At 36.4% G+C, this 24,326-nt stretch overlaps 1 long non-coding RNA gene across 1 annotated transcript in view; it reads left to right on the forward strand.

Moving 5' to 3' along the window:
• Window positions 1-24,326, forward strand: part of LOC110256420 — a 479,854-nt gene that overhangs the window by 451,390 nt on the left and 4,138 nt on the right. Inside the window, exon 8 of the long non-coding RNA XR_002337890.1 lies at window positions 20,924-21,077. This is a non-coding gene — a long non-coding RNA (uncharacterized LOC110256420). The remainder of the gene's footprint in view (window positions 1-20,923; window positions 21,078-24,326) is intronic.

Consider the following 24,326-nt stretch of genomic DNA (forward strand, 5'->3'; position numbering starts at 1 on the left):
AATATGTGAAGAACCAGGCAAATCTATAAAAAAAATTTGAAACTGATTCAAAAAATGGACAGGGAGTTCCCTTAGTGGTTCAGCAGTTAACAAACCCCACTAGGATCCATAAGGATGTGGGGTTGATCCCTGACCTCATACAGTGGGTTAAGGATCTGGCATTGCCATGGGCTGTGGTGTAGGTCACAGACATGGCTTGGATCTTGTGTTGCTGTGGCTGTGGCATAGGCCAGCAGCCACAGCTCTGAATCAACCTCCAGATTGGGAACTTCCATATGCTGCAAGTATGGCCCTGAAAAAAAGCAAAAAAAAAAAAGTGGACAAACATCTAAAATAGGCAGTTCACAAAAGGTAATATCCAAGTAGCAAAATAAATAATATGTAAAAAGATTTTCAACCTCATTTCTCATCTGGGTATAACAAATTAAAATTTACAATGATGTCTTTCAATACACTTAGATGAATAACTAGAATTTAAAAGAAAATAAGTGAAGTTATGGATTAGAATAGCTTTTACACTCATATTACTTGTGAGCATTGCTATAACTACTTTGGAAAACTATTTGATAGTATCTACTAAAGCTGAACATATATATATTCTATAGCCAATAATTAAATTCCTATGCATATTTAAAACAGAAATATGTGTGTTCACTAAAAGATATATACAAGAACTTCAGAGCAGGAATGTTGGTAATAAATCTAGACTGGAAATAAATGGCCATAAAAGAATAGAATAAATAAATAAGTTGAGGTATATTCATGTAATAGATAATTATAATTATCAACATTCAAGACACTAAATATGCATTATGGAGGAAAAAGGTGTGTGTGTGTGTGTATATTTCAAAATCAGAGAAATTAGTATATGGTATTATATATTAGAATCTTTATTTCATATGGTAGTTTTATAATTCTATGGGGGCATAAATATACTTCTAGAGGGTTGGAAATATCCTCTATTTTGTTATGGTGCTATTACACAGATTTAAAATTATATTGAGCTATACATCTACAATTTCATATATTATGTTTTATGCCTATTATACTTCAATTAAAGTATTATTTACAAAAAAACAATTGGGAAAAATACCCCTTACCATGAAACAAGCATCATTAATACTGAAATGATATTATCCTAGTGGTGGTCCCAATAATATCAGGAATATGTAACAATACATTCTTTCACTACTAGCATTTAATACTTTTCTGAAAATCCTATATGTGTAGTAAGAAAAATAATTTAGAGATATAACTATTATGAGGTAATATCAAAATTATCATTATTATATAAAATATTTGACAATCTGAGAAAATAAGAGATTTCACTACAAATTATTATATTTAATGATAAAGGTGGAGAGTTTGGCTTATTTAAAAATATAAGTACAAAAAATAAAAAATAAAAATACATGTCCATATACATCATTGCTATTTAGTTGTATTAACCTATTAGAAAATAAAAAAATAAATAAAAATATATTCCCTGGTGGCTAAATGGCTTAAGGATTTGGTGTTGTCACTGCTGTGGCTCTGATTACTGCTGTGGTGCAGGTTTGATATCTGCCCTGGGAACTTTCACATGCCACAGGTGCAGCCAAAAAAAGAAAAGAAAATTTTGTTTTTAAATGTATATGGCAAAATAGAAATAGACTGCAGATATAGAAAAGTAGTGGTTACTGGTGGGGAGGGGAAAAGGTAGAGGGGCAGGTTAGGGGTATAGGATTAGAAGAAACAAACTATTATGTATAAAATAGATAAGCAACAATGGTGTATAATACGGTGCAGGGAATTATAGCCATTACTTGTAATAATTTTTAAAGGAGTATAAACTATAAAAACACTGAATAACTATGCTATACATCTAAAACTAATATAAATCAACCATACTTCAATTAAAAAACTCAATAGTGGGAGTTCCCTTTGTGGCTCAGCAGTTAACGAAACTGACCAGCATCCGTGAGGATGCAGGTTCGATCCCTGGCCTCACTCAGTGGGTTAAGGATCCGGCATTGCCGTGAGCTGTGGTGTAGGTTACAGACGCAGCTCGGATCTGGCATTGCTGTGGCTGTAGCTCCCATTGGTCCCCTAGCCTGGGAACTTCCATATGCCATGGGTATGGCCCTAAAAAGCAAAACAACAACAACAACAACAACAAAAACTCAATAGTGAAATTTTGATAGTCAAACCACTAGTGAGCAACAGTAAATATAAAATATGTACAAATAAACTTAATAACATATGTAAGATAAGTACAAAAAAATCTACTAAATATCTACTAAATATAATTACTGTATGGAGACAAATATAAAGACTCAATACTAAAAATATTAATTTTCCATATAGCACAATTTATAATGTGTTATAATTCCAGTCAAAATATCAATGGCTGTTTTTGAGCAGTTTTAAAGATGTTTCTAAAGGTCATCCTGAAAAATTAATGATTATAAGATCCCACAAATTCTGCAAATAAAAGAATAATGAGAATGGTTTGTACTGGTTAATATTGAAATGGTATTAGAATGCCAAAGTCATTAAAATAGTTTGGCGTGGGATAAGAACTGACCGATTAATTGTACCAAGTAGAAAGCATAAAGGTATCCAACCACATTTGTGTATAGAATGTGACACAGTTCACATTAAGAAACTTACTTGCAGAAAGTAAGATGTATTAGGGGAAATGGTCCATTCTAGATGATTATGTAGTTAAAACAGAAAAGGTCACCAACCAAAAAAATGACTTGAAGAAAATGAAAGTGAGGCATTTAGGAAAAATATATGTATGAAAGAAAGACAACAAATCCTAATTATACTGATATTTTGCATAAATAATAAAGTCGATATGTACTATAAAGTCGTTAGTTTTAAATGAAAATTTTAAAATGAGAGGATGCATATAATGTTTAATTATAATGTTACTGTACAAAAGATTTAATCTTTTGTATACATGAACCCACTAATAAAAATAGCCAAACTATATTTTATGGACCAAATATTTGTATCTTTGTAAAACTAGTATTTTGAAACAGTAATCTCCAGTGTGATGTTATTTGGATTTGGACATTTGTGGGTTACTGGGTCATAAGAGAGAAACCCCCCACGAAGAGCCTAAAGGTCTTATAAGAGGAGACACAAGCAAGTTTCTTCCTTTCTCTGTTCTCTGCCATGTAAGGATATAGTAAAATTTTTGCAAACTTTCGCCAACAACCCCACCATGCTGGCAACCTGACCTCAGACCTCCCAGCCTCTGGAACTGTGAGAAACAAATTTCTGTTGTTTAAGACAACCAGTCTTGGTATTTGTTATGAACTGACAAATATGAGCAGATGATTAATAATGACATTATTAGTCATTAATAATGATAAACACCTTGTTAAATAAGTCTTTTTAGAAAAATCAAAGAGATATATATTAAGAAATGAGAGCCTCTAATAATCAATCCTTTTAAATTTAACCCTTAATGGCTCCATCCATGAATGTATATAGTTATTCTACAATACATTAGTTTTTGGAATGGATTTTTAAAAATTTTTTGCAGATCACTTACCTCCATTTGCTTTCCTTTTTAAAAATTACCAACAAGGGGTGGATTTTGTGTTTTTGAGGACTGAAGAAGAGTGACAAACTAAGAACCAATGATATTTACTATTTATAGAGTATTTTTACAAAAACACTTTAATAGCTATACTTTCATTTTATTATCATGTACATTTCATTGTAAACCTATTTACAAGTCCATACTTCTTTTCCTACTATATGATAAAACTAAGCCAAAACAGAATATTATGGCTACCTCTTTATTTTTTAAACATTACTTTAGTTTCAAAATTCTAATATATCAAAATATATGGATATATTAATATTGGGAAGTCATAGATGCAGGCAAAAATAATTACACTTAATGTTAAATAGAAAAATTTATCAGATTATATGAATAGTCATACACTTCATACCATTAAAAATATGAATTTGAAATGTATTAAAAAAGCAAAGAGTTTTAAGGAGAAGTTGACAAATTTTTTATCATAATGTAAACTTTTAACTGGTGAATCATGCAAAGAGAATATTAGTGGAGATGAAGAAAAATTGAACACCACAGTAAGCTTAATGTGATTGATTTTTATAAAAACTTCAAAATGGAAATAAAGAATAAGTTTTTTTTAAGCACATATAAAACTGAAACACATACTAGGTCATATAAGAAACTTTTAATAAATCTAAAATAAACAATATTATGCAGACCAAATTCTTTAAATGATGCATTATAATTAGAAATAGTAACCAATATTGGTCAATAAGATCTGATAAACTTGAAATGTGAAGACATACTTTTATATAGCTTATGTCTCAAATTAGAAAACAATGAAAATAAAAAATATTTAGAAATTATAATTATACTTGCAGGATGAAGCTTCAGTTTCAAAGACACATGTAACCTTAAATCCACTTTTTAAGAAAATAATTATATATTAGAATAACGAGACTTGTGACTTCTACTTTTATTTAAGAGAACAGAAACTGGTATCTAATATACAGCACAAATGAATCTTTCCACAGAAAAGAGAATCATGGACTTGGAGAATAGACTTGTGGTTGCCAAGGGAGAGGGAGTGGGATGGGTGGGGTGCTTAGGGTTAATAGATGCAGACTATTGCCTTTGGAATGGATTAGCAATGAGATCCTGCTGTGTGGCGCTGGGAACTATGTCTGGTCACTTATGATGGAGCATAATAATGTGAGAAAAAAGAATGTATACATGTATGTGTAACTGGGTCACCATGCTGTACAGTAGAAAATTGACAGAACGCTGTAAACCAGCTATAATGGAAAAAAAATAAAGATCATTATATAAAAAAAGAATTAGAAAAGTGAATAAAATGGGAAGCAATGATTTTTCAAACACTGGACAACAGGCAGCATAAGATAGTGAGATCTGAGACAGCAAAATCAAATAAGTTATGATTACCTGCAGTTTCCAAGATGCAGAGCAGGGAGAGGGAAATCAAAATAAGTCCACTGGGTTACAAGACAGAACGCAGATGTTGGGAGGCCAAGGTGCTGCAATTCACGGGGAAGAGTACTGAAAAAAAAAGAAAATTGCACAGGGAAAGAGTAGTCCAGAGATTTGTCCAGGAGTCCTCCATGTCTTCAACTGAGTGTGGATTAGTGCAATGCATGAGGAAAGGCTGAAGTTTGGGGAAAATCCCATTAGAAAGGACCATATGAGATACCTTAGAAATCTATACATAGAACTTCCATATGACCCGCAATCCCACTCTTGGGCATCTATCCGGACAAAACTCTACTTAAGAGACACATGCACCCTCATGTTCATTGCAGCACTATTCACAATAGCCAGGACATGGAAACAATCCAAATGTCCATCGACAGATGATTGGATTCGGAAGAGGTATATATACACAATGGAATACTACTCAGCCATAAAAAAGAATGACATAATGCATTTGCAGCAACATGGATGGAACTAGAGAATCTCATCCTGAGTGAAATGAGCCAGAAAGTCAAAGACAAATACCATATGATATCACTTATAACTGGAATCTAATAGCCAGCACAAATGAACATCACCTCAGAAAAGAAAATCATGGACTTGGAGAAGAGACTTGTGGCTGCCTGATGGGAGGGGGAGGGAGTGGGAGGGATCGGGAGCTTGGGCTTATCAGACACAACTTAGAATAGATTTACAAGGAGATCCTGCTGAATAGCATTGAGAACTATGTCTAGATACTGATGTTGCAACAGAAGAAAGGGTGGGGGAAAAAATGTAATTGTAATGTATACATGTAAGGATAACCTGACCCCCTTGCTGTACAGTGGGAAAATAAAAAAAAATAAATAAATAAAAAAGTCTTCTAAAAAAAAAAAAAAAAAAAAAAGAAAGGACCATATGGAACAATTCTCACACAGGGCCAGGGCCAGGAAGTTGTTCTTATTAGTGTTTGTATCAGTCAGAGCCCTGTTTCAAAAGCTAGCTGAATTCATCTAACAAATCTTAAAAGCAAACAGTGAAAGGATCGAATTGTTTCTAAATTCTCATTGTTTTCAAGTAACTGCATAATAGAACAAAGCTCAAAAGTATTTTTTTACCCACATCCATTGGCATGTAGAAGTTCCCAGGCCGAATGGACCCATGCTACAGCAGTGACCCAAGTCGCTGCTATGACAACACCAGATCCTTAACCTAGTGCACCATAAAGGATATCCCAAAAGTAGTTGAATAAATGGAAAAAAAAAAAAAAAGCAATATCCAGATTGTAAACTTGACAAAGCCTGGCATCGAATCAAAGATTACCAGGCAAACATATGTAAATGTACTTAATACCACTGAACTGTCCACTTGAAATTATTAAAAAGGTAAATTTAAAGATAAAAGTAAATTAAATGGTAACAATAAAATTGAAACTACCAGGCATGAAAAGAAGAATATACAATAACGATGAACAAAGTAATCCATAGAAATAGAACCAGAAATAATAAACACGGGAGACATAGCAGACCAGATATTAATACATGTTATAAAAATATATACCATATGCTCTGTATGAAGAGTATGTCTCTCTTTAACAAGAAGAGAGCTTGTTAAAGAGAGACAAAGGAGATATGGATGTAAAAATGACACAAATCAAGCTTCTAGAGATAAAATTTAGACTGTATAATCTGAAAAATGCATTAGGTAGGATAATGGAGGGATAGATATTGTGGAAGAAAAAATTAGTGATTTTAAAGACATGGGAATAGAAACCATCCAGCATGACATACAGAGAGAAAAAATATTTTTTTAAAAAAGGAGCAAGATAGCAGTGAATTGTGAGAAAATATCTAATATTTGTAACTGAGTCCCAGATAATAAATAAAACTCTAAAGCCACAGATCCAAGAAGCCCAATGCATCACAATCAGAAAAAATCAATACCAAGGCCATCATAACACAGTTGCAATAACTAGTGATTAGTGAATCTTCAAAGCCTGAGGTAGGAAAAAGGCCCATTATGCACAGAAAAAAAAACTAATGATATTTTCAGCAGTTATCTCAAAAACCATGTAAATCAGAGAAAAGTGGAACAATATCTTTATAATACAGGAAAAAAAATGTAAATTTGGAATCATCTACCAAGTGAAGATATCTTGCATGAACAAAGGTGAAATTATTTTTATATAGAAAAGCTTAGAATATTATCATCAGTGGGCTACCACTATACTGCTCACCATTATAACTATAAGAAATGTTATAGGGAATCTCTCAATGAGAAGAAAAATAATGCCTGATCAAAATTTGAATATATATAAAATAATTAAAAGTATCAGAAATGCTAAATATGTTGGTGACTCCCATATCTTTCCCTAAAAGATGATTGACTTTTTAAAGAAAAATAATACAAATATTTTGTGGGTTTTTAATGTAGGTAAAAATATAAAATATATGACCAGTTGCATAAGTGTGGGAAGAATGAAATGAAATGATATTTTAATGTTATTGTATTATACATAAATTTATGTATTACAGTCAGGCTAAATCCTTATACAGCCGCAAAATAAATCCTTATACAATCACAAAAGCTAACTCCTTACACAACCACAAAACAGTAGTACATCTAATAAGCCAATGAGAGGTAAAATTGAATCATAAAAAAGAATCAAGAAAAGCTGAAAAACAGTAAAAAGTGAAGAAGGAACAGATGATACAGTAGGCAGGTGAAAGGCTTAAACCTGACTATATCAATAATAAAACTAAATATAAAGAGTCTTCAAATTTGATTGAAAAAATTAACTTGGTTAATAAAACAAAGCCCAATGATGTGTTATTTACAATAAAAAATTAAATATAATCACAAAGATAACTTAAAAGAATGAAAAAGAATTCCTATAATATCAGAATAAAGCTGAAGTGGCTATATGAATAAAGACAAATCAGATTTCCAAAGTAGAATGTTACTAGGGATAAAGATGATAATTTCTTAATGATAAAGAATTCAAATCAACAAGAGTAAGTAACCATCCTACATTTTTATGCTTCTAATAACTGAGATTCAAAGTTTGTGAAACAAATACTGGTAAATCTGAAATAATTAAATAAAGCAACAATTATAGCTGGAAATTTTAATGATACTCCTACTCTCGCTAACTGGTAGAATAAGAGAAAGAAATTAGTAAGGCTATAGAAGACATGAACAATGCAAATTAACCATCTGACCTGATTTACATTTATACAGCAGTCTACTTAACATTTTTTTTTAATGTATACAAAACATTTAGTACAAAACATCATATACTAGGCCCCAAACTAAATCCCAGCAGGTTAAAAGTTTTCAGATAACACAATTTATTTTCTCTGACCACAAAAATTAAATTAGAAATCAATAGCAAAAAGATATCTGGAAAACCCCCCAGTATTTATAACCAAATACTTCTATATATACACAGGTCAAAAAATTTCACAGTGGAAATTAGAAAATATTTTAAACCAATGGAGAGTGAAAACACATCATAGAAATATTTTAAGATGTAGCTAAAGCAGAAGTTGAAGGGAACTTTTATAGTTTTAAACATTTTTAAGGTTATTAGATCTATAATCAATGATCTATGTTTCCACCTTATGAAGCTAGAAGATTAGTTTAAACCAAACATAATCATTATAAAAATAATTAAATAAGAGCAGAAATCAATGGAATACCAAACAAACAAAACAGTAGAGAAAATTGGAGAACCAGATGTGGGTTCTTAGAGGGTATCAACTAAATTGTTAATCATCTAACTAGATTGATCATAAAAGATGCAGAGGAAAAATAATATATCAATATCAAGAATAAGAGAGAGATCTTGTAGACACTGAGAGGGTAATAACTGGATATTATCAAATAAGGGCAACACTATGGTGATCTTTGTGCAACTTGGGAAGCTGTATGAATGTGGAGGTAAATGCAATGGAAGCAAAAGGGAACTGTATTAACCAAGGTGATTGAATGGGAATCAGGAAGGAGAACTTGTCCCCTACATGACTGTAAGATATATAACAAAACTGGAGAAACAGTAAAGAAGAAGTTTGTTCAGAGAGAGGGAAAAGCCATATAGTTTTAAAGACAAACTTCAAACTGGCAAAGATATTTGCAAACTGCTTAATTGATCAAGGATTAGTGTTTTGTATACATAAAGAACAGTGGATAGATAGATAGATAGATAGGTAGATAACCCAAAGGCAAGATGGGTAAGGGTCATGAGCTAGGAATTCACTGAATAGGAAATGCAAATGGAAAATAAAATATAAAATCTACTAGTAATTGAGGAAATGAAAACTAAAATAGCAATGTTATATAATTTCACATTTATCTGACTGGAAAAATAAATCCTAAAATAACAATTTTGGTAAGAATGTAAATGAGAATCTTAATTTCCTCAGGGGGATTGATTCAAGTGAATATCAGTATAAAGCATTTGGGATCAGTTTTCCAGTATCAATAAAGCTGGCCGATGCTGAATTTATCCACTGATATACATCTCAGTTTTGTTTATTGCTAACTCCAGGATCTGTGTCAATATCTGGTATACATTAGGCTGTAACTACCTTATATTCATAACTTTTCTAAAGTAAGTTTTTGCTGTATAACTATCCCCAAAATTAGTGGTTTAAGACAATAACATATTGCTCATGATTCTGTGGGCCAACAACTTGAGCAGGGCTTGTTCCTACCTACTTTCTCATGAAATTATCTGTGTTCAGTAGTAGGTTGAGGCCTTTACTGGGGTATGTGTGGCTCCTTTCCTTAAGCTCTTTAACCATCCTCCAGGAGAATAGCCTGGCTTTTTTCACAGGATGTCAAAAGAGTTTCCAGCAGCAAGAGAGGGCAACCCCCATCACGCAAGTAGATTTTAATTCTCTCCTTTTATCACATTTAAAAATCCTCCTTTATCAGGAGTGAAACTGTGGAAACTGGGGAGGATATGAGATTTTCTTTGCTTGCATGCTAACATGTTAGCCTGCTATAGTTTTCTAACATGAACATGGCAGAAGATACAAGTCTCTTGGTCCAGAGACAAAGGATTTTGTTACTCAAAAAATAGCAAATAGCTTGAGCATCATGTTCACATCTGTTCTTTTTGCTTCCCCAGTCATATGATGGTGGCACAGAGATGGATGCTTCACATGCCGTGGATTTTAATCACAGCTGAGGGACCCTGAGCTTATAGAACCTAAATCTTTTATAACCAGCTGCAACAAATATGCATTTTGCCTCAGAAGACATTGTCTTTATGATACAGAATGTTAAGCAAATCTGTCCATTGCTCTGCAGGGAAAGGCTATCTTTAAATTCTAAAGCCTTTTGCTATACAAACATCCTTGAAAAGAGAGGCTGGAACAAAAGGCCATTAGTGTTTTGTTTGTGAGATGTGAAGAAATGTGAGAAAGCCATGGAAAATGATCTCCAACAATGTATCATTGACCAAAGAAGTCACATGGACAAGGCTGGAGTTGGCTTAGGAGGACACAGTACCAGGTCCCGCATACAAGGAGTCATGATTCATTGAGTCCTCACTGTACTGATCTATCACATCTTTCAATCCAACAGCACACAGCTGGATATGATTTATTCTTACCCTTGTGTACAGGGAGATATGTACAACTATGTTCATTACAACATGTTTTTTAACAAGTAAATATGGGATACTATTGAGAACTTCATTAAAAGGGGAATGGGTATGTAAATCATGGTATGTTCATGTGACTAAATGATGATAATGGTGAAAATTATAATAGGTAATCTTTACTGAGTGTTGACCCTGTTAACAAGACATCATTATAAATATTTTAAATACATAATGCTGGCTTGCAAAAATTTTATGATGTATCAGGTATATATCTTGATCAAGATTGAGATCTAGTGAGATAGCTGGCTGAAATATGCTATATCAGGATGGGTACTTAGAATTAAAAAAAACTGAATGAAAAAAGTAAATTGTGGGTAGAGATAGAGATACGAATCCACCTACATACAATTTAAGGACATACAAAACAATACTATTCATTTTTTATCTTTCATGTCTTTAGATCTGTTTTTTTCTATATCTATGTGGGAGTTCCATAGTCATTTTGAACCCTATTTTGCCTCTCTTGCTACCTATCTCCTTCCACTATTAAAAAAAAATATATATATATTATATTTAAAGCTAGGGGCTTAAATATAATCTTGAACATTTTGTATTTAAACATAATATTTAATACGATATAAATATACAGTATCTACACCAAGATTAGTAAAGAAGATGCCTTTCCCAGGCAGTTCTTCTGCAGAGTTCCTCTGGGCTTCTCCAGGGAATAACATACCTCTGCTGCTGTTCTTTCCTTGGCCAGAACATTCAATCACATCACCTCTCTCAGACAGTCTTTGAACTTTCAAATCCAGCAAGTAAACTCATTCTTCTTTTCCATCCATGTTTTGAGTGTTTCTTCTTCTTTTTTTCTTTTGTATGTATTTCCTTATTCCCACTTGATGGGATTTTTCTAGGAGGGGAAGTGAAATTGTATGTTGACTCCCATCATCTGTGAGGAGACCCCATGTTGTATCTTTTCTTCTACCCACTTTTACTTGTTGGAGGGGCTGCGTGGGTAAGCGTGCATTGTTTCCCTTGGCATTTTAATTTATTTTCCTCACTCATTCTTAGAGGGGAGATTCAGAGTCAGGTCAACATACAACATCCCAGTGTATTTAAGATTGTACATGATTCTACCCCAAAGTGGGGCCTTAAAGGAATAGAAAAGCATTTATTTCTTTCATAACTTAAACATTTATTTTCGATATACACATAATCAATGTTCTTTTCACCTTTGTCCTTTGGTATTTTCTGCTATTTACATTACATTCACCAAAGTTTTAGATTTTTCCAGCCCTCTGTGAAAACCACTGTGCATGTTTTATCATATCCTATGATAGGGTTGGCAGCCTTTTACCAAAAATTCTTAACAAACATCTTGTATTTAAACATAATGATGCTGTAAAATTTCTGATGAAATTCAACAAATATTTACTGAGAAGCTGGAATATTCTTGGCATGGGTAACGCAGGGATAAATAAGATTTGCTACCTGCCTTGGAGGAACTCAAAGTCCAGTGGGAGAGAAAGACCCATAAACATATTAACCAAGCCATGATGTGATATGTGCTAAGACAAATGTGTTTATAAACTACTTTGGCTCACAGATAAGGGAGTGATTAATTCTGCCTTCAAGGCTGAGGGAAAACCAGAGAAATTTAATGACATCCAGTTGACACTTGACAGATAAGTAGGGGATTCCAAAAGGAAAAGAGTGAGCACGGATGTTCTGAGCTCACACAAATAGCTGAGGTATGAAAGGATGTGGATATTACAAGATGTTGTTGGTGAGTTGGGAGATATAATAAGAGATAAGTGAGAGAAAAAGCATAGGCATTGGGGGTAGGGTACACTTGGGAGTCAGGCTAAAGAATTGGAACTTTGGTATGCAAACCATGTGGCTTTTAAAATATTTTGGGTAGGGATTTTTGTGTGTGTGTGTTAAAAAAAGAAGGTTACTTTTGTTTGTTTGTTTGTTTCATTAGACTATATGCTCGGGAAAATAGCAAGCTTGTTTTATTATTATATACCAGTATCGAAAACAATCCAAGCATGTAGTAGGCAAGTGCTTAGTAGTATTTCTTAAATAAATGAATAGCCGCTAATATGGAGGCAGCTATTTCAGATAAGAAGTCTATACTATGGTCTATGGAAGTGATAAGGGCCTTTATTAATATGCCTTGTTTCACTGTAATGCTTAATCCCTTCAAATTAGTGTGACCATATAAGTTATTCAAATTAGGAAACCTTTGACAATAAGGATGGTGCATTTAAAATTACTCTAGAGATAACAGGTGCAAACTGGATAATATGATGGGTGTTTCTCAAGCCCATACCTTGTCAGTACTCAGCAGTGGAAATGAGGAAGGGGGGCACCACTAGGGAATAGGCAAAGGCTGTGAAAGAGAAAGCTCCATAAGATAAATAATATATATTCTACATGTTGTCTTTGTGGGTATGTGCATGTGTTTAGCCTGGTCTGCTTTGTAGTTATTACCTACCCTTGAAGTTTGTGAAATACAGAATATTGATATCATTGGGGGAAAATAGATAACATCCAATGGGTAGGACAGAGTTTATCCTAAAGGGAATTTTCCCATTGCAAGCTCAGTCCTGGGGCAAGAAGTGAACACGTAGGAGGAGGGCCCTGGATTGACATTGCTGCAAACCATTTGCCCTTTCCTGCCATCTCTTGACAGTTGGGTGCTAGAGCACCAAGATACCTGAAGCTCCTTTGGGCTGGGTAGGGGGCACATTGGCTTCTTTCTTGAGGAAGCTGGTGAGGACCTAAGTCAGGGCTGTGAACTTTGAACAACTTTAAGGGTAGGCATAGGTCTGTGCACTCAGATCAGGCACACAGCAGGTAGAAAATCTGAGTTATTCTTCATATATGTTTCTTTCATGTCTCCAAATCATCTGTAAAATTTTCTTAAAAATTACATACTTCTATGGGAATGTAGGGCAAAAGCTGGGAGAGAAAAACCTGGGCTGCAGGGGTATGAGCCAGGGCTGCCAGAGGAACATCTCGCAAAAGAGGAAAGTGGAAGCAGGATAAGCAGAGGCTTGGGGCCAAGGGGAGCAAAGGACTGAGCCAGAAAGCTGGCTGACATGGTGAGCAGTATGATCTGTGGTTCCTTGTCACATCCAGACACTTTTGAAAGGGAAGCCTGTTAAAAGGTGGGACTTTGCAAAGTCACATAGTCTGAGGATTCAAACATCAAAACTGCATATTTAATTTTATATCTCCAGGCTGGTGAGGTTAAGACATTTGGGTGGAATAAAACGTGTTTTCTAATTGCCGGAAGCAGAAGAGTTTTTCTTTTCTCTTGCCTTTTTCCCCCCTGTTGCCCAAATGGTCAACAATATCCAAAAATTTGTCATACTTTTATTTTTTTCTTTCCCACTTCACCTTCCCACTTTTTTCCCTTTTTGTATCACAATTCATCAGGCTCCCCATTTTCTGTCTCCATTACCAACACTGATGGTAGCTCTGAACTTGGGTGGAGGAAGAAAAATTCTGGTTTCACATACCCTGCTCCTGCCTTTTTTCTTCTTTCTGCCATTGTTTTTGTTGGTTTTTCACTTTACCAGTTTCTGTGTGGCTGTGTTCTCACAGGCTTCCTCTTGCTTTCTCCTTTTTCTTCTTGCTTGAGAGGGTGTACCATGTTATAGAGCTCACTCTTCCCCTCTTTGCTCCAAGGCCACATCAGCCACTTCCCAGCACACCTCATAACTTGCTCATATACACATACACATCTTTGTTTCTCTGACCTCCCTAAACAAGGAGCAGAGATAAAGGGTTATTATTATTTTACCAATAATAAAGAAGCATTTTTCCAGAAAGATTTTGATGAAAGCCAGACAGCCATAAGTGACAGCATCACAAATATTAAATCAATTACAGCAAAGTCTACCTATGTATTTTAAAAAATCATCACAGCTGGGAGCTATCAGTGGCATCCACAGCAAAGTCTACCTATGTATTTTAAAAAATCATCAGAGCTGGGAGCTATCAGTGGCATCCACAGCAATTTAAAGAGTGGGCGCTTACCAAATCAACCAATGAAAGTATGTGAAATATGAGTCCATGGTGGCCACAGGCCACCCAGGCAGTGTTTGTTCCTCCAACATCTCTTGAAAGCCTGGACCCATAGCAGCACTGTTGCTGTCATTAAGAGCCTCCATGATGGCAAGCTCTACTGCCAATTTAACCAGCTGCCAATAACAGAATAAACAGTGGGGTTTGGTAAGTGGTTAGAGCTGATGCCATTTAAAGCAGGGAAACTGTGAAATATAAAGTGAGATTTGCACTTGTTTTTAAATAGCATTAGTTTAATTTGTGAGAAATGTAAATAAGACCCTTTGGAAATTTCAGGTGCCCACATTAGTGACTCTAGTGTTTATAAAAGAGAGAACACCGAGAAGCCTGGTGCTCATATTTTAGAATTTAAGAACCATAGTCATGGTCCTTTAACAACTCTGTGGCACTTTTTTACAAATGTCTCATTAACAATGTTTCCATATCATAAAGCCAGATGGGGGAGGCCATCTTTTATTTATCAGCCTCAAAATAAAATGTTATCATCTCTGGGATTTGAAAAGAATTTTGGTGGCTTCAATTTTCTTCTTCATCCCCCTCATCACCAGTACTCCCAACTCCAGCCAACTTTTTGTTATTATTCTGAATTGCTCTGTTCCAATGGGAAAGCCTGCTAATTAAGCTGGTCTTGTTATTCATCCTGGCTCTATCAGCCATACAGCTAATTTAAACCATTGATTTCCACACTTGGCTGAGCCTCAGTATTACCTAGGGGATCTTGTTTAAAACAGAGATTTTTGGGAGTTCCTGTCATGGCTCAGCAGGTTAAGAACCCAACTAGTATCCATGAGGATGCAGCGGGTTCAGTCCCTGGCCTTGCTCAGTGGGTTAAGGGTCTGGCATTGCCATGAGCTGTGGTGTATGTCAAAGACGTGGCTTGGATCTGACATTGCTGTGGCTGTGGTGTAGACCAGCAGCTGCAGCTCTTATTTGACACTTAGCCTGGGAACGTCCATAAGCTGCAGGTGTGGTCCTAATGGACCACACCTAAAAAGAAAAAAAAATAGGTTCTTGGACCCCACTCCAGATTTCCAAATTATAATTTCTAGGAATGTGACATGGAATCTGTATTTTAGAAAGTTCTCTGGTGATTCATATGTAGACTCGTGTTTGGGAACTATTGAAATAGGAAACTTCCCAATCTGATCAGTGTCTAGACTGGTATGACAGGTGTCCCTATGGAAAACTCTGAGCTTATCAGCAGGCCAAAGAATGCCAAAGGATCATGGCAAAAGCATGTATCTCCTTCTACAGATGCTAGGGGGAAATTTCAGGATCTTTTTTGGGGACATGGATGGAGTTGCAGATATGAAAAAAAAAATAGATTTGTTCTCTTGGGGAAGCCCATCTCTTTTGTGAGCTGTACTCACTGATCTGGTCAACACCATAAACTGTATTCAAGTTTGGCAAACATTCCATGCCGATGAGAGCAATATATGATGTGTCAGGGCTATGCATTTGGGATAAAGTTAGAAAGTACGTGAGTGACACATTAAATGCCTGTTAAGCAACATGATTTTTTAGTTTTGAACAATTAAACATTCATACATATATCCATCAAATATTATTCTTTATAGTGCAATAGATGGAGAAGTTTCAATCAAGGGAATAGTATCATCAGTTATATATGTTTTAGAATGATATTCATTTAGCAGTGAGTGGATGGAATCAATTAGAATGGGAAAATTTGGAGTGAGGAGTTTAGTTAGTAGCCAGCACCATGTTGAAAAGGGCTTGAACTCAGGCAGTGGCTATCAGAATACTGAATGAAGAACAGTTTTCAAAGTCATTTTTGGGTAGGATGAGCAGAACTTTTCTAATTGGCTAGGTAGGGAGACTGATCAGAGAGAAGGGGGTTAGAATTAAAGGTGAGTGGGATGTTTTAATTTGACTGCCTGGGAAAATGATCATGCTTGAATCAGGGACAGAAAACACAGTAAGAAGAGTAGCTGTTGCCCTCCTAAACTTGACATGCTGCAGGTGGGGCATGAACATTGGGCTTATTGGGTGGACATTTAAGCTGGGTGATTGAGACTAGAGTTCAAGAGGGAAGAAGGAAAGATAGAGGGTTCAGAAAGTCTGGCCTATGGGGGGCAGGTAGAATTGGATCCTTGAGGGAATGGATAAGATGGCTCAAAGGGAGTGCACCAAATGGGAGGAAAACCCAGGGATGGAAACAGGGTCACACAGAAGAGAGAAGTATAGTCAAGTTTTCATCAAAAAGAAAAAAAAAATCTAAGGAAGTGTCCAAAAATTCACTTCCTGGTGGTATGTGGGCTTAGTGGCTACTGCAAAGCTGGTGGTGGTCAAGATGGAATGAGTGGAATGAGTGTGGGAGTGCTCAGGTGAGGATTTCTCTCACACTGGCTTTATACTAGAAGAGATGCCACATCTACTGTAGTGAGCAAAGCTAAAAGCTGAGGGGAAACTAAGGTCCAATAAGCCAAACAGAGGATTCTAACCAACTGTGAAAACCTCAGTGCCAACAGCAGGGCCTGCAAGCCAGAGCAGAATCAGGACCCACGGGCCAGCAGGCTGAACACTAGCAGTGGACCTGTAACTCAGTGGGTTTGGAGACATATGACTAAACATTGTATCCTGTGACTCTTTTAATATGGACCAGCTGTAGCATGTGGTGTGGACAAACTAACCACATGCAAAGGTCAAGGAATAGATAACAAAAGAAGAGGTAACTATTTCAAAGCCTTCCTTACATTAACTTCTGAAACATTTGTACTATGCTTGGCATGTAATGGGTTCTCTGTAAAGGTCTGATGAAGGAATTAGTGAATAAATCAGAGTAGCCGACAATTTCTGAGAGTAAACTAAATTCCTAGGAATTCTGAAAATGAGTACCAGCTCAAAGCAATTCTGTTGAGGAAGCCTGGGGATGCCAACCTTTTGGGCTAGAATTGGGAAGTGCCTTCACCAGAGAGAGCATTGAGGTCAACTCTGCTCTTGTTGATGGGATGGAAAACCTCTTGTCTGGATGCCCCCTATGAAGCAGAACAGATAGTCCTCCTTGAGAAGCCCCTTTCTTGCTTATGTGATGGGAAAGCTGATAGATAAAGAATAATGGACCCTATCAGCATCCATAATTATCTCACACAATTTTGGCTTTATAAACTTGTAGTGCTATAATTTTCTGTCTTTCTTTGCACCATTGTTTTGAAAGACTGCAGTGTGTTCTTTATTTTCCCTGCACTAGGACTGCCATCATCCTGCATATCACATCCACTATATCATATTAATGGCTGCCAGCTCAACAGTTTGATACTCAGTCCCATATATCAAATGCTGATATAATCCATTGCTGTACGGTATATTTCATTTGCATTTATCTTTTCCATATCCAGCACTCTTTTATCACTCTTTCGGCAGCCCCTCTTCTCCCCCTCCCCCCGTTTATTCTCCCTGGCACATATCTATACATTCTTCTTGACTGCGTTATTAATAATCCCTACAAAGACCTTTCTCCCCCTTTTACCTTTTCCCTCTCGGTAACTGACAGCTTCTTACAATGTGGCCTTTTAATGCGGTAGAGTGGGGCCTGAATGAGGATGTTTCTTTGTTATTTTCACAGACATTAGCATAGCTGCCTGAGCTGGGACTCAGGCACTTTCTCTAGATATGATTTATGACATCAATCCAATTTATGGCCATTTAAAGGAATGCTGAACTGGCTGTAAATCAGCAAAAGCACATAAAATACTCATGAGAACCGCTGGAATCCATCTGCATCAGCCTCTATCACCTGTAACAGCAGCCAATCAGCATCAAAGGGATGGAGCTGTCATTTGGGCAGAGGGAAGCAATGGCAATGATAGGTTTGCATCAAGAAGAAACAACTCACCTGATGACAGTAGACAGAACAGATGTGAATTTCAGGTGGGTAAGGAAAAGTCTACAAGGACAGAGTGGGGGTGAAAATTTGTGTTGGTACCTAATAGGTGCACATTAGGATGTTGCAAAGAAAGGAAACAATAACATATTTTGTGCTGGTTTACAATTTATAAGGTAACTTCATATACAGTTTCTCAGTCTTGACAATTGGGTTTATTTTACCTAATTTATCTCTGAGAAAGATTTAGTCTATAATTACCAAAGGGTCAAGTTAAGTCCATATTCTCTCTAACAGAGTTAAACACACCCTTCTAAAAAATGGTTTATTATTTTGTGTTGTTGTAGTCAATCGTCATCGTAGTCAATTAAGGAAAGACGTAACAGTTCTTTAAATATATTGCTATTGCTAAGCACTGAATGGCGTTTTTGCTGCAAATGATTTACTTTTTTCCCTCTACATATAAAGATGAATAAAGCCTTGAGAGATTTTGGCTGTTCTAAGGTGTCTTCTAATGTGTGGTTTAAAAGAGAAAAAAATAATCCCTCAATTAAAGCTAGTTGTCCCTTCTTCATCCCCGTACTCTGTATGTACATCTATTTACTCAGCAATTTTGCTTTTCATTGTACCTTATGCTGTGCTGGTACGTATAGGTAGTTGGATAAGATTTTGACTTAGTAATTTTTTTTTAGGTCCACACTCATGATACATGGAAGTTCCCAGGCTAGGGGTCAAATTGGAGCTGCAGCAACCAGCTTATGCCACAGCCAGTGTAGGATCTGAGCCATGTCTGTGACCTATATGGCAGCTCATGGCAATGCCAGATCCTTTAACCCACTGAGCAAGGCCAGGAATCGAACCCACATCCTCATGGATACTCGTCGGGTTCATTATTGATGAACCACAATGGGAACTCCTGACCTATTAATTTTTATTTTTTGCTCCCTATCCTTTCCTTAGCTCAAGTTTCTCATCTAAACAGGTAGCTGGTACTCTGTCCATTTTCTCAGGGACTTTAGTGGAAGAGAAGAAATTAGATGATTAGACATAGCCTGGAAAGACCTAGCTTTTGTTTCCTAAAGCCAGAGACTCACAATGGGAGAACATTTTCAAGTAGAGCAGAGTGTCTGTGATAAGCATAAGAGAGAAACAGATCAAGTCTCTGCTGATCCCCTTTTCATTGAGAAAGAGATTTCTCTTCTGGGAGGTGGAGAAAATGGGAATGTGGGCTTTCAGAGCTTGGGAATGATTGGGGTCCTGCTCCTTGGTTGTGTTGTTTGGAGATTACAAGACTTCAGGTGTTTTTTATCACTTTAATTAAAAATATTTTCAGTTAATCTTTCTAAAAGCCTGCATATCTGTGTGTGCGCGTGTGTGTGCGCACGTGCGTGCTTGTGTGTGCATGTTTTTTTTAATTTATTTTTTATTGTTATTTCCCCCAACACATTTTTTTTCCCCACTGTACAGCATGGGACCCAGTTACACATACATTGTGTGTGCATCTTGATCCCTTTTTGCCTCATGATAAACTAGATTCAGCTTTTTTTCCAAATTCATTGATAGCATATTCCCTGACACATGAATTTTTCTCTACCTAGTCTTTCAGGGGGTTGTATATTTTCTAATGATTTTTTACTATTTCTTTCACCTACTTCCCTCACCCCCCCCCCATAAATTATGTTCCTTGGACAAACTTTTCCCCAACTGTGCATAAGCTGAACCTTTCAGGGAAAAGATGCTATAAAACATCTAATCGATAAATAACCTTGTTCTCTTCATAGAGTAAAAGAGTCAATCAATCTTTACACCCCCACATAAATGTGCATATCTTATCATAGCTCAAATCCCATTACAAGCTCCTTCATGGGGATTTCTTTTTGGTTGCAAGAGAGATTCTGTAACAAGTAAAGAGGGTATTTTATTTCCCAGAATTCTCTGTTTCTTTCTCAAACAGGATGGGGGAAGTGAAGAGAAAAGCAAAATAGCCACTGCAAACTATAGGTGCTTAGTACCTGTAAGATGAGATCTGTATTCTGACCTTGGATGAGCTAACCAGGAAGAGGTCTGTATTAATTCCCAGCAGCATCCAGGACATGCATAGTAATCCCTCCAGGGCTCAACAGCCCTCCTCAACAAAGACATTAATGTATTCAAAAAATGTAGATGAACTATGCCTGGGATTATATAGTCATTACCCTTAATTAAATTTAATCACCATAATTTATGAAGGACATGGAGTTATTTCTCCTGAATTGTAAAGACTAGTTGTTTATGTTTTATGAATTTGATGGAAATTTGGCATCATATTGCTACTTCATTCGAGGTATGTTTATGTGACTTATAATTTTCAACATCTAATTCTGTTCTGAATTTCCTTCAGGGCAGTGGGCTGAAGATATCCCAAGAGGATTCACTGGGGAGCCACACGGTAGTAGTCACATGGAAACTGCAAATTTCAGTGAGAAAGATTCTATAAGGCAATGGCAAAAGTCAAGTTTGGAGGGCCTGGGGCGTGGCACAGAAGTATGTGGTATGTAAGTTGAGCCGCCTTGAGGTACAGTTTCAAATCACATGTTATTTGTCTATGAATCCAATTGTCTCATCACTTATAAACTGTTTGACCTTCATCAAACTTGTTAACCTCTCTCTGCCTGTTTCTTTATCTGTAAAACAATATAGTACTTGTTTAAAGATGAATGGACATATTTCATGCAAAGATGTAAAGTGCTAAGAATAGTTTGTGGCATACAGTAAGTGCTGAATAATGACATCTATTAGTATTTTTGTTACCGCTATTATTACATACTTTGTTCTTTTTTTTTTCCCCAGGCTAGGGGGTCTAATCAGAGCTGCAGCTGCCAGCCACAGCTGCAGCCACAGCCACACCAATGAGTGATCCAAGTGGTGTCTGTGACCCATAGCTCACAGTAACACTGGATCCTTAAGCCATTGAGCAAGGCCAGGGATCGAACCCACATCCTCATGGATACTGGTCGGGTTCATAACCCATTGAGCCACAGTAGGAACTCCTGCACTTTGTTCTTGTTCCCTCTTCTTAGTAAAGCCAACCTAATGAAATTTTATTACCATGATTTATTTGGCCCCTAACTTTTTTATATTACTTCTAAATTGTTATGTTATCACCACTTCCTTCTCTGACAACTTCCATAATCCACATATGTTGCAATTTAACATTGCATATGTTCTCACCCTATGCCTATACATTGAATCAATTCCATCCTAGCTCTATAAATCCTCATCAGTGAACAGACTGATCAACAGCATAGGTTTCTATGCCTTGCCCATCTGGTTTTCTGCATAGTCTTTCCATCCTAACGTTTTGGTTATTTATCTCCTGGAATTTATACCCTAACTATTTTATAAAAAAAAGGCATTGAGGCAGTAAACATCAGTATCAAAAATCTAGCAGTGTTTTCCAAAGGAGTTAAATTGCCATATTAAAGAGCTAGATTGCATGTGAAATTCTTTGCCTGAGAGTGAGAGTTACTGAACACTGGAGAGGGTTGCCAGGTTGTTTTAACTAAGACACCAGAGCTTTAGTCTCACATATTTATATCCAAGTGGTATGTGGGCATAGGGCACAAAACTCAGACCTGCAGTAAGCAAGGACCCTTATCACAGGTCATATGATATCAAAATATCCCCTTTAATAAGGTCATTGTAATAAAACGCAGATAACAGAATAGGATTGGCATAGATCTGGGGAGGGGATGACTGACTCCAGCTTGGATTAAAAAGGCAGTTATTAGAAATTTTAAAATGGAGTTCCCATTGTGGTTCACAGGGTTAAGAACCTGACATAGTGTCCTTGAGGATTCAAGTTTGATCCATGGCCTTGCTCAGTGGGTAGGAGATCCATCACTGCTGCAGTCTGTGGTGTAGGTCACAGAGGCAGCTCAGATCCAGCGTTACTGTGGATGTGTCATAGGCTGGCAGCTGCAGCTCCAATTTGACTCCTAGCCCAGGAATTTCCATATGCCACAGGTGCGGCTGTAAAAAGAAAAAAAGAAAAAATTAAAATGGCATGTATTTTTATTTAGTTATAATTCTAATCCCAATTGTAGACCCATGGGTTAAGAAGATCAATCCTCCCCAATTTTCTGTAATGAAAGGAAAAGTTGGTATAGATACTTAAAAAGATCCCAGAACCCTCCAAGCTATTTTAAATCAGTATTTTCAGAGTGCCTATTGAAACAAGTTGCTAAACAGGCAGCCATAAGATTTTTATTTTTTAATGATGCTTGGAAAACATTGAATTGGATGATCACTTGGTAATCTGACCCTCCTCTTTGTTGCTCCCTGTTGTTCTTCATAGGATTTTTCTTAGATTAGGAGAATCATCAGGCTACCATAGTGAAAGATCATGAGCAAACATCATCAAAGGCCTAGTAACAATGGGGAACATTTACCTTCTTTTAAACACATAGAAGTATTTCCAAGACAATCTATAGAATTTAAAGACATAAGATAACAATTATCTTCTGTTACTGACATTTATGATCAATGTGATTTTATGTAAGACTGACCTTTTATGCCTCAGGTTTTTCCACCTCTAAAATGGAAATAATCACATAATGGGTCCTTCATAGAATTGTGAGACAAATCTAGACAAAGTGCAAAGTATTACATCTGTGTTAGTTATTATTACAATCATTCCTTCACTAGGGCTTCACCTCTGAGGGGATGACCTTACCAGTAATCTTCAATTGTTTTCTTCCTCTCTTATCATTTCAGTGACACAGCTATAGTGTTCTTCATGTGTGCTGCACAGACACTCTTCCTTTGTTCTTTCCATCTTTTTACCCAAAAAGGAATGCTTAGAGTTTCCTTACTCCATTCCATCCTCTGCTGCAAAGCTGAACATTGATCGAATGCCAACTCAGCCATTTTTATACCCCAGAGTAAGAGGGAAATGTGAAGTTGGCTGTTGGCACCGCCGCTTTCTATGACTTTTTTTTTTTTTTACGGCAAAGTTATTCCACAACTTGACTAGTTGGAGCTGAGATAAACAAGCTTTCCAAAGTCACAGAACCCAGAATAGACCTTGGATTTCTGACTCATCAGAGGCAGTTTAAAAATTTTCTCCATCTGCTCTAAAAGCATAAAGAGCCTGGTGATTCTTGTGTTCAGTCATTAGTAGAATTAGGAAGGAATACCCATCCCATCTTAAAATATATGCCTCCCCCATGGGTGCATCCATCCACTACCTCATTCCCTGGGATGCCCTACTCATCTAAATTTTGGAAATCACAGCACTCTCTGATGTGGCCACAAAGAGAGCACAAATTTTATACTGTTGAGGAAGTTTGGTGACCTTGAGTGGATGGAAAGTAGAATAGTTTGCTGTACAATCTAGGGCAAACTGTGACAGTTAGAAGAAGGACTGGAGAACTTGGACAAAGCATGCCCTGTGTGTACATGGATCCATGTCTAACATCTAATGTGCTTACAGGTCATCTCAGGGTTAAAATGCAGATTCCAAAGTAGAGGTTTGAGGTAGAGCCAGAGGCCTACATTTCTTGTAAGTCCCAGGAGATGTTTAAATTGCTGCTTTGAAAACCACATCTTATCAACAAAGGGCCTGGCCCATACTTTACGCCATAGTACACACATTAAGTTTGAGAAACATTGATCTAGACTGATTCTCAAGCTTGGGCTACACATTGGCATCACCTGGAGAACTTTACAATCTATAGGTCCACACCCAGACATTCTGATTTAATGGTTTTGGAGTGCAGCCTATACAGTAACTCCCCAGGTGA

This window comes from Sus scrofa, chromosome 13 (assembly GCF_000003025.6).
Source record: "Sus scrofa isolate TJ Tabasco breed Duroc chromosome 13, Sscrofa11.1, whole genome shotgun sequence".
Lineage (NCBI taxonomy): Eukaryota > Metazoa > Chordata > Mammalia > Artiodactyla > Suidae > Sus > Sus scrofa.